The following is a 15322-nucleotide window of genomic DNA, read 5'->3' on the forward strand; positions in this document are numbered from 1 at the left end:
TTATTGCAGCATCCTGAATTTATTTCCTCTGTGGACTCCATCTGAACTATCTTTTAGTCATTGCAAAGAAAATTTTATATCTGTCAATAAATCAAGTGATATCAGTACAACACCTAGGGAGCAAATAACCTTTTAAAGGTTTATTTTGCAAATGCTAGACATCTGAAAAGAAAGCAGCCAAGCTTCAAGTTCTTGCTCATTTATATGACTTCAACATTCTGGTTATTACCAAAGTCTGGCAGTGTAATAGAATTAATATTCCCAGATTTCAAAATTTTGAGTTTCTAAGAATTAGCACTTCAGTCGATAGCATTGTCATTTTTTACATGATTAAAATTTGGTCAGATTAGCCATTTACAACAAAAAATAGAGATCCTCATGATTACCCTGGAATCTCGGCAGTGCAGACAATGTATAAATCTAACTGTTAATGGATACCCGACTTAATCAGGAACAGCAAATAACATTATTTCTAGAAAATAAAAGCAACATCATTTTATTAGCTGACTTTAATTACCCACACACAGATTGGTGGGTTGGTGCTGGCTGTTCATTCATTGAGGAGGAATTTTTAGATATAATTTCCTTATGTAATTTTCTCATCTAATGCATTTTTCAGCATGTAATAATAATTTGGACCAGTTGATCATTAATTATCTCAACTGCATTTACAAGAAAGCTCCTATTTGTACACTGCGTAATTCTTACCATATTTATTTTCATTTTACATCTTTTTTTTTTCTAACAGAGCCAAAAAAATCACTCATTGTTCATTATAATTTCACCTTCAGTTATTTAAATTCAGAATATAATCCTAATTATTGGTTGGAAAAATTACAGTTTCGAAACAAATCCATTTATTACTGTTTTTAAGGATGAAAATCCTCAATTTATTAAACATGTGTTGTAATTCTATTCGATGTGGAGTCAAACTGGTTGATTTTGTCATTAATTTGTTTTTTAGTACAAGTGTGTCTCACATATAGTCTTTTTTATTACAATTTTGATACTTTGCTTTGCTACAACTTTGAATCACAACGTTCCTCCATATTGAGCAGCTGAAAAATAACCAGATGCTTCATTCCTTTTGTGCTTACTCATAATTTGTGAAACAGATGTATCAGCAACTTGCTAAAAGAGAAACAAAGGAAGTATACACTATATAAAAATGTCGAACTAAGGCATCAAAACTAGCTTCCATGTAGCCTGTAGAAAACTGAATGCCTCTTTCACAAATGTTAAGCAAATTATGAGGAAACTGTGTTTCTCATAATAAGAATCCCTTTGTTCTCATAATCAGTTGGCTAAAGCAACTAGTGTATACTCTCCGTCTCTAACTGAGCTGAGGTAAGTTGTTACATCCCAATTAAAATGCTCTTTCAGAATCCCTGAAAAACGACTTAACTTGCTCCAGAGAGTAAGCTGACAGGGAGGTTGGCATAATGGTTAAGATATTTGCCTTACATACACAAAGTGCAGTGTTTGATTCTCATGTGGGTTTATTGATTAGACTAGTAATAATCTATGAACCACTGACACCCTCTATGGTAGCTAACAACTATGCATTTTGCTGCATTACTGTCTTTTAGAAAGCATAATCTACAAACACTGTTCCTCCATCAACCATCTTTCTCTTACCAGGTAACCACAACTGAGACAGACCCTGCTATTTCATGTACCAAGTCACAAACTTAACCCAAATCATTCACAATTAACCAGTCGTATCAGCCACCAATGCTGGCAGTCTATCCACTTTGTTAATATCTAGTAGTCTCCTGGAAAATCCTGTCCATTGTGCAATCACAATTTTCAAAAACCTCAAGCAGTCAAATCATTTCACCTCTTCCAATATTCCACTCAAACATTTTGCTGTCTTGCTTTATCTTCCATTACAACCAATTTCTATGCAATATAAACTATTTTACTGCTTAGTTTAGTGGGTTTATTTTGTATATCAACTACTCATTTCCGAAATGGTATTATGGAGTCATATTGCCCTTCCAGGAAGTCTTTATAATCATCTATGGACATCTCAGGTTGCTTAGCATAACAATGAAGTCCAAGAGACATTTCCATCTGCTACCTCACTGCCTCTAGAAAACATTCCAAGTATGTTTAATATAACCTTATCAATATTAACTGATTACTATCTTCACTTGGTTGAGGTTCAAAATCAATATGTGCCCTTCATATTCTGTCTGCTCCTCAAAAATAGACCCTTCTTTATTATTGCCCATATCTGAAGCCAACATCTCATAAATGACACAATTCTATGCCACTAATCTTTACACGCAAAAGAAACACTTTTTTCTTGTTATACTTAATCTAGCAACAAAATAGGGTGACCAACCCACTGAAGCAAAAAAAAAAATAAATAAAAAAGAAAGAGAGAGAATCCTGAGGGATATCAATATTGATGACCCTAGGGTTTTTCCCTTTCCATCCTAGGATTATATCCTTGGTAACTAATCCAGATCATAATATCATCATCTTTAACAAACAGCATTGCTCAATCCTAAATAAATCATCCTTACTGTACTCTACCAATGGAAACTGAAATAAAATAAATTACATATTTATAAAAGCAATCTGTGGGACTATAAGGAATGATCCAATTACATCTGCATAGGATGCTGACACTGAGTTCTATGGCATTACTTGCTCTCACAGTCATGAGCTCATTTGGCAAGACATAAATATACAGGTACACCAACATAATGTATTTGTGGAGAATTACCTGATACACAACAGAAAGCATTGATACTATTTAGGTTTTCAAAAATTACCCTAGTCATAAAACCTTTCTAGCTTAAATAAAGTGCAGAAACCTTTTACTTTTCTTATCAAATTTTCTTTAACGAACTGTGAGCTCAAAGGCTGAAAGCAGTAGTAAGTACTAACTTGAGAAATCTGAAAGGGCATCATGTTAGCAATAAGCAATGAAGTAATCACTTTTCTCACAGGATATAGTGCGTATACTTGCAAATAAGCTTTGTGCAACTTTTGAAGGGATTACAAAAATGTGTCACAGTGTTATAGAAACTAGGGGTAACATTCCTTACATAACTACAGATAGTATAAAGTCTGCAACTGAACCCCCATCTGTCATGTTAAACAAAAATGCAAGCATGTGGACAGATCCCTGACATATTCATAGGGGGGGTCACATAAGACCCAACCAATTTTAAACCCATCAGTCTAACCAATGTTTTATGTAAAATTATGGTGAGAGTTGTAATGGAACGATGACAAAGTGCAACCTGCCTCTACTAGATATGGATTAATATGGAACTGTCAAGGGGACATTGTGACTTTTGGTCTCTTTGCCATTCTTTGAAGAGGTAACAACACAACTTCAAGAAGACAGTGCATACTGATTAACAAAACCAGGCTAAAGCTTTCATGTGGTTCTACAAACATGAATAATGGACAAATAAAGCTATTAAATTTCAATTTGTAATTCAGTATGAAAACAGTGAAAAGCAACAAGATGCCACAACAAGTCAAGGGGAGTATCTATGTGTCTATTCCAGCAATGGTTACCAGTTTTTACCATTTCGTTTTGGACTATCTTTCTGAGATATAAAACTAAATAAATGGGCTATAGATGCTTAACTATGATGACAACTGAAACAGAGTGACATAATTACTTCTATAAAAGTTGGCAACACACCTGGTGCAATATTAATGACTTCATTTTAACACTGGTAAATGTAGGCATCATGAGATTTGACAAAAAGAAAAAATATATATAACTACAAAATCAATGGTCAAACTATGAACAAATTGTATCATCATTAAAAAATCTCCTAACAATACTACACAATAGTTTAAACTCTAACCAGTTTGTTTATCTACCAAAGAAGAAAAAGCATATAGTGCAGCTATTTAATTCTAAACAACGTCTGCTCATTTCATTGAGATCTTTGTACTACTTTTAACTTCTGATTTGTCCTATTTTTGAATGCAGTACTGTGTCCTGTACCCTTCAAACAAGCTACACAGAAGATCGAAAAAATCTATAGTGATTCCTTACTAGAAAAATCATAGGGCTGGAAAACTTAAACTAGTCAAAAGATTTGAAGAACTGTCATTACATTTTGCTGCTATTGGTTTATGCAGAGGTGGCTGCCTAATCTGTAAGGCAATGTCTGGTTATTTCTATTTGAAAGACTATCTGGAGTGCAGCACTAGGGAAGCTAACAAGCTCAGACAAGGCAATGCTAGTACTAAAAATAAATAATTTTAGAAAACATATGTTAGATACATTATGCAATATCTTCCAAGATATGGAATACGCTTCTCTTACAGTCGCAAAATGTTAGTCATTATCTTACTTAAATAGTAGTCTTGATATGTGCATGGGAAGTAGAAAGGTCAACATGAGGTTATGGCAGTGAAGTGTCTTGAAGGTCCATAGATTAATAAGCTTGACAGTCAATCCTATGGATCTAAGAACCTTTGTACTTCTGCTTTTGGTCACGTTGTCTAGTCCAGGGCTGCTATTAATTTAAAATTTGTCATTGCTTTGTTTTATTATTTCCTTAGGACTAATAGGCACAGAACTAAATACAGTCTTTCTTGCTTTGAAATAAAGGGAAGACATCACCAGATGTCAGTCTGACTTTTATCCATCATTATTTTTGCCTAAAGAATTACAATATTGATCAACAGATACAATTTGCCTTGGTTTTAAAAGGCATGCTGGGTCAGTTCTGGTACACAGAAATATCATTAGTACTATTCATAAACAGATTCATACTAATTATAATGCTTGTGAGAGGAGGTTTGTTGCTATCATTTTCTAAATATCTAGATTTCTCTGTCTTTTGAAAAACTGTTTACTGGTTGGCCCCCTTGTCTATTTTATTTTATGTAATTGTTATTTATAAAACAGACAAGCATGTTTTGTGTCCCTTGTGGTTAGACCATCTCTGAAATTCAAACTTAAAGTGATGATTTTTCTGTGTATTTCTACACCAGGAAAGTAGATATTATATTGCAAATGATTTTTCTACTATTTCTGTTGCTGGAACTGTCTGTAAAGTATCTTAACTGTAACTGCATTGTTTTGTTCTTTAAATAATTGTGGCTGAGAAATTTCTACCCTATTACCTTGTTGTTATTTTTGTGCCAGTGTTCCCTTGTTGTCTGCCCCTTACATTAGTATGACCACAAAATGCCCTTCCTTTCCTCTTTCATTGCTTTTGCCAGTAATCACAAAATTATCAGTTGTGAACTGACTCCCTTTACATCATTTAAATGCATTTATTACCCTCCCACTAGTTTCCAGTAATTCAGAATAATGATCCTCCACCTGGCTCATCCATGCTGCTGTTTTACTTTGTGGCGTCTGAGATGCCTGACTTCACTATAATATGTCTTTGGAAGCCCCTCCCAGTTTTACCTCATCTGCATATTGTAGTGAGCACTAGAAGATCACGTTACTATAAAATGTCTTTGGAAGCTCCTCCCAGTTTTACCTCATCTGCTTACTGTAGTGAGCACTTGGAGATCAAAGTGGGAGATTCTTCCTCTTGTACTACTAAAGTTTGAGTTACCTCTCTTTTATATCTTACTGCCTGCTTAGTATATAGTTCAATACCGGGAAATATTATCCCCTTTTTGCCATTTTACTTTTAAAATTTGTAACATCTGGGAGAAGACTACAATTGCTAGAGAGCATTCTATACCTTGTATTGTATTCCATCATAATTACATAACCCTATGCTGTGTTTATTTCATTCAATTAAAAACCTAAGCACTGGGCAATATGATAAGTCAGAAGGATGGTTTTACTTCTGTTGCCAACGTTTTAGCATTAGGTCTTTTAAGACAGTGTACTGACTAACTTATGCTCACCATATAATGACATTCTCAACAGTAGTAATTCCATCTGTGAGTGCTGTAAATACATAACTAATCTAGAGGCCTCCCTCTCATCTAAACCCTTCTCCTGTGAGTATCACAGAGCTCTTCTATAATCTTTCACTAATCATGCCAAAATGAGGCTGTAAAAAAACTCTCCCAAAGCCTCCTAGAAATAAGAATATTAAGTCTCAGCAAAAGTCAGGCCACTCAACTACCTCATGCATACCTACCTAAAAGAGTCACCCTGTGCAAAAATACTCCAAATCTACCACTATGGACAACAGCAGTAACAGAAATGTTTTAGTATTGAACTAAATGAATGAATTCTGAACTTCTTCAAAATTATACTTCCTATAATGACCGAGTAAGACATTGCCAGCATCCTTGTAAACAAATTAAGTGCCAGTTTCACCCCTGTACTTCTATCCAAAGCCCTAAAAGACCTGGCTCCTTTACTCCGCCAATTAACTCTAAGGCTTATTTGCTGAAAATGCTATCAAAGGCAAAAATACTTCTTCAAAGGGACCTGATAATACTCCTGGATCCTTAAATAACAGCATTAAACATGCCTAGAAGTCCCACTCTTTAAATAGTTTAACCTAAGATTAACTTCAATTAATATTAAGATTAGATTAGATTAAGATTGTCCAACAGTTGTATAGAAGAGTTTCATTCCCTCAGCCTCCATTGCCTGTGTGCAAGTCCCTTAACTAGATATGTGCTGCTGGGCTGAGTCTGAAAAAGGTCCATGGAGATCAGCATTCTACCCTAGCAAACCATTACAAATAAAATAAAATAACTAAACTACTTGTTCCACCTCTGATGAATGGACCACTACAGTTGTGATGTCCTCCATAAGGATGAACTTACAATCAGCCTAGGTATTTACGGCCTACCATTCTTACAAGCCTCATTTGGAAAGTCATGGAACACATTATAACTAACTTCATTAAGTATTATTTCAAGAATCTTAAGTAACCTGACCCCTTAACAGTCTGGCTTTATGAACAATAGGTCCTGTCTACTGAATCTGGTAAACTTCATTGAAAGGATTATAAAGTCTGTAGAAGGTGGCCATGTGAAACACATTGCATATCTTGCCTTGGCCAAGGTCTACATTACCATTCACCATACTGGCATCATAAAGAAGGTGAATAAATTAAACATCTATATGTATGTGATAAAATGGATAATAAACTGATTGAAAGACAGAATCCACACAGTGGGAGTTGCAGATACCCCAATCAGAATATATGAAAGGGCCATCAGTGTCCCTCAGGGCTCAATGCTAAGACCTGTCCTTTTTGGCTTTTACTTCTCGCATCTCCAAGCAGAAAGCTAAGGCGTCTGGCTAACAAAGTTTGCAGATGACTGCAAGACATCCTTTGACACCCAAACTCTCCAGCATGAACTCTCCCTAGTAAACTTTCTGTTTACAAATATATGGTCTCAAACAAAATGTTAAAGAGGGCAGTACCATGAGTTTGGGTGGACAAGCCCTCTCTTTAATATGCTGTATAGATCACTACAAAATAAAAATATAGACAGGAAACTAGGAACATGCATTGATAATTCTCTTCCATTTGACCATCATGTGACAATGTTAGTCAGGAAATTGTTCTATTTAGCTCAGTTAATTAGAAAATTAATATTTTGAAAGTCTAATTAGGTAATAGTTCCCTTATACTCACAATTGATCAGATCAGTTACTGTACAATGCCCTTGGGATGTGTTCCACTAAACATAGGAAGCAATTAGAAAGACCTCAACGGTTCTTAACTAAAAACATTACAGGCCTAAATTCCCTGAGCTCTCAATAGAGGCTGGAAGCTCTATCCACTTATTCAGTGTCTTACAAAATTTTGAAGGGAAAGTTCTGTCTTACTTGTTTCACCATTAAAGACACAGTTGCCCTGGACCTCCTGTATCTTTCCAAGTCTAATGACTACATCAAGACTAGAATGAAGGAGCAAAATCTTCACCAGCAGATAAAAAACATGGTGGAGGAACAGGTTTTTAACACAATCTATCCCAAACCTCTGGAAAAAAATCGTTCTCCTGCATGTTTAGCAGTGCGAGTCAGTGTCTTTCTTTTAGTATAACTTAGATGACTCAAAGGACATATATAAATTCACTCTGGGATTGACTGGTATGGCCATCCTAGAGGAAGGAGGTGTCATAAATAATGCTACGACTCAATGACCTTGGAATATCTATGAAATCCATGACATGAGATTTATTTCATAAATCTTGGAGATACATGGCGTCTTGAGTCTTTTCAGTATACTGCAAATGTCAGCTGTCCACAAAACACTAGTTCAGATCTGCTTGTCAGAGATTTGGGATGCATGGCTAGGCTTAAAAAGGCCCTTGTGGTCGTTAGCTTACTAAACACCTGTGAATCTGTGAACCCCAGTCCCCTGAGCAGCCGGGCACACAGTACTCCACAGTCTGTGCCCTGCATTGATAACAAACATTTGTGTGTGTGTGTGTGTGTGTGTGTGTGTGTGAGTGTGTGTGTGTGTGTGTACTTTTCAGTAGGATGTATCAGTTAAAAAAATTAACTAAATATAGTAGAACTGCACACAGTAGGGCATGGAGTTCACTCTTCACTTGATGGATATTCTACATATTTTTTTTCTACATGCATCAGTAGTACTTATTGGTACATAATATGGGCAAAGTATACTTAATGGTGCTGTGTTCTCTACTCACAAGCAATCGGAAATTAATCCCAAACTCCACATAAAAATTTACAAGATCCAAAATGTCCAAAAAGAAGCGAAGAATACAAAAGACCCAGAAAAAAATGATTGCACAAAAATCTACAATTAAGTTACTGCCTTCATCTCTTACTAAGACAGTTTTGTACTGAGACTTCATCAGACTTAAATAACACAACTTTTAAAATCCATGTAAATACGCAGTAAAAAAGTCACATGACAAATTACATCATATTTTCAACACAATGTGTAAAAATAAAATAAACTGTTAAAACTGATATTTTTCATCATTCTCACTGCTGCAGTAGCTTTTAGCTCTATGGGTTGAATCCTGCCCAGGATACAACATGTTGCTGGCCAATCTTCAAAAAGCTCAAGCTCCCTCCCACACCTACACTCTGACTTGGAGGGAAATCAGCAGCAGAGTGTAGACAAAGTACAGTCGAGTAAGAAAACTTACAATAACAGTTGATGTTCGAATAATCACTGCTGCAGTAGCCTGAACAATGTGGGTTATATCCTCTCAATGATATAACAGCTGGACACCTTCCAAAGCTTGCACATATGCAAACCATTAGATGGCTTGAGCTGTCCAAAAAGGCAGGTTTGAGCACCAAGTCATTGAAATCTCTTATGTAACATCCTTTTCAAAAGCACTTTGGCATGGGACTGTATCAAAAGAGGGGAATCCATGGGCTGACATTTTGAACTGGCCAAGAAATTAACCTTGATAGAGAAGTAAGAAAGGCCATTGGACAGTAATTCATATAAATATTGTAAAACCACAGAAATGCCAGTCCTGAATGGGTGCTAATTATGTCACTGACACCAACTAGAAAACATTTTCCATTTATGTATAATTTTTTAGTAGCAGGCTTTATTGAATCTGTAAGTACCACCTGCACGTCCTCAGCAAATGGGTGCCTAAATAGAATTAAGACCCCATCAACCAGACAGATAATTGAAGTTGTTTGGTGTTGGGATGTATCAAACACCTTGTTCTTGTAAAAGTAGATCCATTCTCTGAGGGAGCTTTTGGTAATTGCAACTGGTCCACTCTAAAAGAAAGGAGAACCACTGGTACTCATACCAGAATACCGTCACCACAATGATATTAGGGATTTCCTTCTGAATCTTCAGAAGTACCATGGATGTCAGTGAAAAGAGTAGAAAACTATACAGGATCATTCCTGCCAAAAAAAAAAAGAAAAGAAAAAGCATCTATCTTCCAGGCCTTCTTTCATGGAGATCTGGAGCAGAATTTTGTCAGCTGATTGTTTGGAGCGGAGGCAAACTAGTCTACTGAGGAACTCCCCACAGAAGGATCAGTTCTTGGAAGATTCCCTGATCTAGTTTCCATTCACAAGGGTCAACCTTTGTCTTGCTCTGCTTGTCTGAGTTTTGCCCTGACAGAAAGTAGGATGCCTGTAGAGTGACATGCAAGCAATAATTCCCAACAAAGTGTGTCTTATTGTGGAAATAACTCCCACCCATAGGTGTTCTCAGGACCAATCCTGCTAGCGGAGGGCATCTACACCCTAGGAAGGGCATTATTTCCACAATAACATATATCCTGGAGGGCATTATTGTGCTTACAAAATGGGCTATCTGTTAAATTGTTTTGTAATTGTTTGTTTTTGTTTTTATATTTTTTTTAATATATATATATATATATATATATATATATATATATATATATTGTTTTTTTATATTTTTGATGTAAAATAGTTCCAATGCCTAATGTTTCAGACTTGCTGTTCATAGGTTCATAGGTTTATACTAGGCTATCTGCCCTAGGGCATTTATAAGCCTAGCCAGAGTGTGTGTGGCTTTCACCACCCCTTAGGTTGAAGAATACTATACCCATTAGTTAGCTGTGCCTCTGTCTAGTAGTGATACAGAGATGATCCCCGGGGTAAACCTACGATCTCCCATCCACTGGTCAAGATTCCTCTTGAATAGAGCCAGTGAGGAGCTCTGCCTCACATGGACTGGGATTCTGTTCCATAGCATAGGGAGTCTCTGGGTAATGAATCTGTCCTTCCAGCACGTCCTATTTATATCCGTGTTGAGGTTTAAGTCTCTTGCTCTCATGGCTCTGGAGGATTTGGATTTTTTGAGGTGGAGCATGTCCATTAATTCCGGGTTGGACATGGCCTTGTATGTCAGGCACAGATCACCTCTGAGCAGACGGTATGCGACTGAATAGAGCTGGAGTTTCTTTAGTCCGGCAGCATATGACATATTTTTGAGCCCCTTTATCCTTTTGGTGAGGAACTTTTGGGGTCTTTCCAATTGCTGCAGGTGTCGGGTAAGATACATTCCGAATGGGGCATTGTACTCAATCATTGGTTGAATAAATGAAGAGTACAGGGGAACAATGACCTCCCTTGATCTGGATGTGAATCCCTTCATGATCAGGTGGGCAATGTAGAAGGTCCTCCTAATCACTTTGGCAATGTGAGTGTCGAAAGAGAGGTTACTGTCTACTTGGGTCCCTAGGTCTCTGATAACCTCTTCCGTGCTTAATGGATTACCACCTATGTGGTAATTAGGGGTTACCTTGTTTTTCCCAAAGGGTATGACTATACATTTTTTGGTGTTTAGCTTTAAGACATGGCTCTGGCACCAGTTATCCGTTTCTATGAGACCTCTCTGGAGGATATCTGTGTCTGATGGATTCTCAACTATGGCATCCAGTTTGCAGTCATCTGCAAACTTTGTCAGCCACAATCCTCCTATATTTGCCTGCACTTCTGAAAAATAGATGCTGAACAAGAGGGGGCCCAGGACTGAGCCCTGTGGGACACCGCTTGTGACCGGCTTGGAGTCTGACATGGCACCAGCAACTCTAACCCTGTAGGTTCTGTCCTTGAGCCAGTTTGCAACCCATCTTGTGACATATGGGTTTACATTTAAGTTGGTGAGCTTTTCTATGATACCCGAGTGGGGTATTGTGTCGAAACCTTTAGCAAGGTCAAGGTAGGCTGTGTGAACTGCCTTTACCCCATCAATGGCCTTGGTGACTGTCTCAAAAAAGTTGACCAAGTTTAAGAGGCATGATCTGCCCTTTACAAAGCCGAATTGGGTAGGATCCAACGTCTGTAGGTCCCCAATGTCTTTATTTATGAGTTCCATTATGATCCTCTCCATAGCTTTGCAGACCAGGCTTGTTAAGCTTATGGGGCGGTAATTACCAGGGTCCGTAGAGGCACCGCCTTTGTGGAGTGGGACCACAGTTGCCGTACGCCACTCTTTGGGTATGTATCCTGTGGTAAGGCTGAGATTAAACAGCAGCCTTATGTGCGGGTTTAGTTCCTCATTGAGTTCATGTAGCACACAGCCGGGGACACCATCCAGTCCCATTGATGCTGTGTTTTTAGCTTTAGAGAGAGCAGCTCTCACCTGGGCATCTGAGATGTTTGGGAGGCTACACTCTGCTGGTATAGATATTTCTCCTTTTGGGGGAGAGGGAGGGGAGACATTTGCACTGAACCTGTCTGCCAGTATGTTGGCAATGTCTGTGGGTTCAATGATTTTTGTATCATTTTGGACTAATTCTGAGCATATCTGGGAGTTTCCACCCAGGTTTCTGACATAGCTAAAGAAGGCCTTGTGATTGTCTTTTGAGTCCTTGGCGATTTTTCTTTCAAAGTTGGCCTTGGATGATTTTATGAGTGATCGTAGTTTTTTACTAGTATCTACAGCACTGTTGTATATACTGTTGTATATTAACCGTTGCTGGGGGAAGTACTTTATATCCAAAATATGTTTGGTTAAGTATCTAACGTCTATGTACCTTCTCTCTCTCTCTTTCTCTCTGACTGACACACACACACACATACACACACACTGTTCCCTATCAGAAGCCTGAAACACTATAAGCCTGAAAATCAAAATCCTGAAACCAAAAGCCTGAAAATTCAGAATCCTGAAAACTCAAAATCCTGAAAGCCCAAAATCCTGAAACTCAAAATCCTGAAAACACAAAATAGACATACTGATGTCATTGTGGCTTTGCTATTGTTAGCCCTGTGGTGTTAGGTCATGCGTTGGGTTCAGGTAAGTGTGCGGTTGGTTTTATGTTAGGGTTAGGGGTGGTTTAAGTGAGTTAGGGTTAGGGCGCAGGTTAGGCATGTATGCAATAGTGACAGAAATTAGGGTTAGGGGCGGTTTAAGTGAGTTAGGGTTAGGGCGCGGGTCAGGTGAGTGTGCGATAGTGACGGACCTTAGGGTTAGGGTTAGGGTCAAGGTCAGTTGGTAGATATTAGTGTCTTTGTATTGGCATATTAGCATTATTTGTGTTTTCGGGATTTTGAGTTTCAGGATTTTGAGTTTTCAGGATTTTGAGTTTTCAGGATTCTGAATTTTCAGGCTTTTGGTTTCAGGATTTTGATTTTCAGGCTTATAGTGTTTCAGGCTTCTGATAGGGAACCACACACACACACACACACACGCACACAAGTACCTTTACAAACACAGGGTGGTGCTAAGTTAATAATGCAAGCCATTACAAGTTTCATACCCATACCTCTCAAATGTACAGATTTTCGCAAAATGTCCATATTTTTTGCTTTATTTTTTTTCATGTCTTCCTCATGAAATTTGGGTTTGCTCCCAAACTGGAGTTGAAGTCACTAAATAATGAATTATATTAGGGTTTTAGACTTAAATGCATTTTCTGAAGGATATTAAACATAAATCCTATAACACCAACTTTCTAATAGCATTATAGCAATATTTGAAATATGTCTCTTTGAGCCTTTGCCCCACATTATTTTAGGCTTTGTCTGCATTTCTTGTGCTAACAGGGTGAGAGGAATGCATACCACTTAATTTTAAATAACTTGCATCTACTGCTTGATCGCTATCTCTCTCTCTCTCTTTCTCTAGCATGCAGAAACACACACACACACACACACACACACACACACACACACACACACACACACACACACACACACACACACACACACACACATGCACACACTCACTTTCATGCAAGCATCTCTTTTATATTTATGTGGTTGTGTCTGTCCTTGTTGCCTTGGATACCTTACACTTTTATCCCTCATGACACTGCTCCACAAGCAAGGTCCGAAGCATCTCTTAGACTGACTAGGGCAGGAGGTGAGAATGGGATACCTGGATTTAATGGTATATGATGTCTACATCAAGTGATTTCTCTTCTGACACATCCAGAACTGGAATTTGAAAGGGTAATGAATATGAATGTTGGTGTTGAACCCAACCACTGGGGATGCACAAGCCAGTGCATTTCTTCATGCCAGTCGTGCCCAGATAAATGAGGAGGGTTGCATCAGGAATGGCAACAGGTGTAAGCCTTTTGCCAAAAGACATATGTGGACAACAGTATAGATTTCCATACTGGATTGGTCAAGGCTCAGGTTAACAACGACTGCCACCAGTACTGTTACAGGGTGCTGGTGGAAATTGGGCTACTGTTGGCCAAAGGAGAAGAGGGGAAAGGCATGCCCGAAGGCAGGAAGAGAGGAGGAAGGTTAGGGGTGTGGAAGTGATGATAGGAACTTTGAATGTTGGCAGTATGACTGGCATAGGGAGAGAGCTAAGTGATATGATGGAGAGAAGGAAGGCTGATATATTGTGCGCACAAGAGACCAGATGGAAGGGGAGTAAGACCAGGTGTATTGGAGGTGGGTTCAAATTGTTCTATCATGTGTGAATGGGAGGAGAAATGGGGTAGGGGTTATCTTGAAGGAACAGTATGCCAAGAGTGTTTTGGAGGTGAAAAGAGTGATGGATAGAGTGATGTTTATGAAGCTGGAAATTGATGGTGTAATGATGAATTTTGTTAGTGCATATGCTCTGCAAGTTGAGTGTGCGATGGATGAGAAAGAAAAATTTTGGAGTGAGTTGGATGAAGTGGTGGTGAGTTTACCCAAGGGTGAGAGACTGGTGATTGGAGCACATTTCAATTGGGATGTTGGTGAAGGGAACAGAAGGGATGAGGAAGTGATGGGTAGGTATGGTGTTAAGGAGAGGAATGCAGGTTAGATGGTAGTGGATTTTGTGAAAAGTATGGACATGGCTGTGGTGAATACATATTTTAAGAAGAGGGAGGAGCATAGGGTAACATACCAGAGTGGGGGAAGATACACACAGGTGGATTGTATCCTATGCAGGAGGGCCAGTCTGAAGGAGATTGAAGACTGCAAAGTGGTGACAGGGGAAAGTGTATTTAGGCAGCATAGAATGGTGGCCTGTAGGATGTTGTTGGTTCACAGGTTCATAAGTAGGTACTAGGCTATCGGCCCAAGGGCCTACATAAGCCTAGCCAGCAAGGTACCATAGCTTATGCCACACAAGAAAGTTATTTTCTTGTGCCGCTGTCCAGTGTCCATACACTCATCAAGATTTTTCTTGAAGAGTGCTAATGAAGAACTTTGCTTGACATAGATAGGTAGCTTGTGATGGTGATCAAGAATAGGAGGAGGAGGAGTGTGAGAGCAGTGCCAAGGATCAAAGTCTGCCAGCCTAGTCAAATAGAATTTGATACATAATTCTATCATTTGTATATATAAATGTAAAATACAGGCTTGTGTTCTAAAATGAAGGAAAACACTGTAAAATGTGAACTTCAAGATTGTAGCAACATTGCCATCTGCTGTAAGGAAAACTAAGCCAAGCATTTCAAATGTCCTTTGAAGTTACAATTATCTAAATAGTGGTGCCAAAGTGGCTGGCTG

The 15322-nt window shown here is 38.3% G+C and overlaps 1 protein-coding gene across 1 annotated transcript in view; it reads right to left on the reverse strand.

Moving 5' to 3' along the window:
• Window positions 1-15322, reverse strand: part of CLCA4 (chloride channel accessory 4) — a 580176-nt gene that overhangs the window by 545754 nt on the left and 19100 nt on the right. The gene's annotated exons all lie outside the window — the stretch shown is intronic.

The sequence above is a fragment of the Protopterus annectens genome, chromosome 10.part0 (assembly GCF_019279795.1).
Source record: "Protopterus annectens isolate FY-2018-M chromosome 10.part0, PAN1.0, whole genome shotgun sequence".
Taxonomy (NCBI): Eukaryota; Metazoa; Chordata; order Ceratodontiformes; family Protopteridae; genus Protopterus; species Protopterus annectens.